We start from the raw sequence: 3,666 nt of genomic DNA, 5'->3' as shown, positions 1-3,666 counted from the left end.
TGCCAGCGCCGGACTAGCAATTTGTGGGAGTTCGACGCGGTCAAGCACCAGACGCTGCTGGAGTTCTTCGGCACGATGCACGAAGACATCTGGAAGGTGCTCTTCAAGGCCGGCGAGGTACCATTGCCCACGACCAAAGATCGTGGGCTTAGCTCAAAACGACGGGCTAATCCGGTAAGTTCTTTCATGTTTTCAAGGTACATCCTTTACTAGCACATCTTGAGGGAGGAATCTAAGCCTCCCCACCAATTTTTCAGGCCTGGATAGAGGTAGCGGAGCAGATTAACTGTCCGGCTCCACTGCCCGAAGATCCAGAAACGCCTCTTCTGACGAAGATGCTATTTTTGGCACCTTATGTGGTGTCGGAGAAGAAGGCCAAAAAGAAGGCCCCGGGGACCATAAGTAGTCTCCGGCATAAGGGTACTTCGGACGTGACGTCCGAAGACACCGAGACGCCTTCCTCCACCGAAGATGATGAGGAAGGGGAGGAGGAAGAAGAAATCGATTCCCCCTGCTAGGGGGAGGAAGAAAAGGAAGGCCTCCACACATGGGGAGGCCGAGGCGTCCAAGAAGGGGAAAACTTCCCTTCTGGACTACTTCGTTGCGGCCACCAACAGCGGTGGGGAGTGGGAGCCCAGGGTCAAGCCCCTAGCCAACTCGTAAGTGTTTGGACACAGTAATATATCAGGCATTTTACTTTATTGTTTTTAATGTGACGGAACATGCACTTGCAGCCCGGCTCAGTCCAACATCATGCTGTCCTCCTCTTCGGAGGGGTCGCTAGACCCATCGGTGATGAACAACACGTCCGTTCCGACGGCCTCCTCCCCCAAGGCCGCGAACAACACCGAGGTGTTGTCTCGAAGAATCCCAGGCCTAGGAGAAGCTCAGGAGGCCATCCCGGTGGCGCCAGAGGGTGAAGCCCAGGCTTTCGGACATGTGGGGGAGCAAACCCCCATGGACACCGACGATGGGGGCTGTATTCAATTCGTCCCCCAGCCGCATACAGCTCCAGAGACCCAAGTGGCTCTGGATTTAGGCAGGCCGCCTCTTTTGAACGAGGAAGGCAAGCCAACTCCCCCGGTGACCTCTATCCATCCAGAGGTACCTGATAGATTATTGGAAGCGCTGCAAGGCGCTTCCATTGTAGAAGAACATCGTACTCTTATGAGTATGCTGATTGAGAAGGTCCAATCCGTCAAAAGCGGACTGACCGAAGCCTGCACTAGCCTTCTAACAGGCTTTGAGGTAAGTAATATGATTGTAAAAGAATGTCATAATATAGATAGTAGCCCCTGATGCTCTTTTTGGTGTTCGGAAAGAAAAGCCGAACAGAGGATCAAAATAATTTTCGCAGGAGTCTAACATAATATGTCTATGTGAACAAGCAGGCGTCGCTGCTGGCTGCCACTGCTCACACTGCGGAAGTCGCCGGACTGAAGCATAATCTGGAGCGGGCCGAGGAGGAACTCGGCCTCGTGAAGAAGCAGCTTGAGGAAAGCAAAGGTATGTATTTAGTTTACGCGTACATTTGGGAACGATGAATTGTTCATGCTGACGAAAGTGTCATGGATTTTATTAGGGGCCACGACCAAAGTGGCTGCCCTCAAGAAAGCATTGGCCGAGGCTGAGGACAAAGTGGCCAAAGAACACGCCGCACGCGAGAAGCAGGAGGCCCGAGTCAGCGAGGTCCAGCAAGAGCTCCAGGACGCCGTCAAGAAGTACGAGTCCCTGGAGCGTGATTCGAAGACTCAAGAGTCCGAACTTGCCAAGGTCCACCAGAGCGCATAAGATGCCCGGGTCGAAGCCCAGAGCGCCCTCCAGGAAATCCAGGCAGCCAAGAAGATTACAGCGGGTAAGGCTTTAATATGCAAAGCAGATATGTGACGGAAACATTCCTATTACTTACTTAGATTTGGAGCTCTCCAGGGGCGTTTACGGATCTGCCGTGCAACATATCAGATGCTGCAAAATTTTATCGAGCCGAAGAAGGGAGCTCGACGGAGAAGTTGTTCTGGTCTCAATACCTTGGACCTGAACTTTTGGTGCCCTTTAGCGACCAGCTGAAACAGCTGGTCGAGCTGCATGAGGCGGCCGAACTAGCCATGAAGGACTTAATAGTCCGGCTATGGCCTGCCGAGCCCATGCCTAGCAGCTACTTCGGACTCATGAAGCGGCTTATCAGTGCCTGCCCGTAGCTTGAAGTCGTCAAGCGACCGATCTGCGTTGAAGGTGCGTGGATGGCCTTTGCCCGCGCCAAGATGCACTGGGCAAAGATGGATGCCACAGAGCTGGTGACCGGGGCCCTGCCTAAGGGCAAGGAGCACCGTCGACCCGAACTATATTTTGATAGTGTCCTGGAGGGATCCTGCCTTGTGGCAGAGCAATGTGCCAAGGATATTATATTCCCGTGAAAACATTCATGTTATCCTGTCCTATAAACTGAAACAAGATCTTTATGTAATATAATGCTTGTGACTTTAAATTTTTTACCTCCTGTGCGACCGTTTATGAAAATTTGAGAGTTGCCAGTCGTCGGCTTTTTCCCCCACGTAGATAGTACGGGGGTGTTTGGGATAAATATAAACACTCTTTACTCCAAATTTTGGTCCTTAAAGGAGGTGTTTAACGCAACGAACAAGGCAATCGGACTATACGGCTTTATCACCCTCACTTAGCCATAGGAGTTTGACAATGAAAATTTTGGCGAAGCCCCTGGTATTCAGAAGACCGAAGTTGGGGCACTATACACGCCTAATCGGATAAAAACTGATTCCTCGCATAAAGCGGAAAAATCTCTAAGGATTTGAAAACCTCTCAAATAGCTGACCAGCTCTCGCCACATCATGACAGTCAATTTTTGGCTTTCTCTACTGAGGTGCTTGTCCGGAAGAACCGGGACACAATCGCAGTAGTTCTCCCTTTACTACCCTAACCGATATAGCAGAATGTAAGGTAGTAAGCACAGGAGCCGGGCAACCCAACTATTGACCAAAGACATGATTCGGAGCCGATGCATATAATGCTATAAGTTCGGGGTGCCGAACTGTACCGTAAAAGTGTTCGGACTTGATTGCCGTGTTGCGGGGTGTAGTGAAGCCCCTGGTGAATTAGTACGTACCAGAATGTACGGGTGCAGTTGATGAAAAATACAAAGACAAGGAAAATATCAAGTAATAAGCTGACGCTACAAATTATTTTCCATTGTAATTTGATTAATACGTCGAGGCGTGCTTGTACAAGTAATGCGATAAGCAAGTAATGCTATTTAACATGCCATGACCAAGAGTGAGTTGCCCGCGGGTATGTAAAACAGGTATAGCGATTGTTACCAGAGACCACCTGGGTATTCCCTTGTACGTCAAAGCCCCTTGCCTCCTTGGTGTATCTGTCCCATGATGGGTCTGACGATCAGGTTGTCAGAAAAGCCTCAAGAAGAGAAAAACCTGGAAGAAAGAGATCAAGGTAAAGGTATGCGGGTCCAGGGGCGGTTGAGCCGCATTGTGGACTGCGGTCTAGCTATGCCTCCGTCCGTGCCCATGGTACTTTAAGTGCGTAGTTATGTACGCGCGACACAAATTTCACCGCTTGATTGGGACTGGGACGGAGGCCGGATTGCTAGTTGAGCTCTGGACGATCTGGACGGTCCTGTTGCAGAGTAGTCCA

Source organism: Triticum aestivum, chromosome 3B, assembly GCF_018294505.1.
Source record: "Triticum aestivum cultivar Chinese Spring chromosome 3B, IWGSC CS RefSeq v2.1, whole genome shotgun sequence".
In the NCBI taxonomy this organism is placed as follows: domain Eukaryota; kingdom Viridiplantae; phylum Streptophyta; class Magnoliopsida; order Poales; family Poaceae; genus Triticum; species Triticum aestivum.
This window is presented reverse-complemented; position numbering follows the sequence as displayed.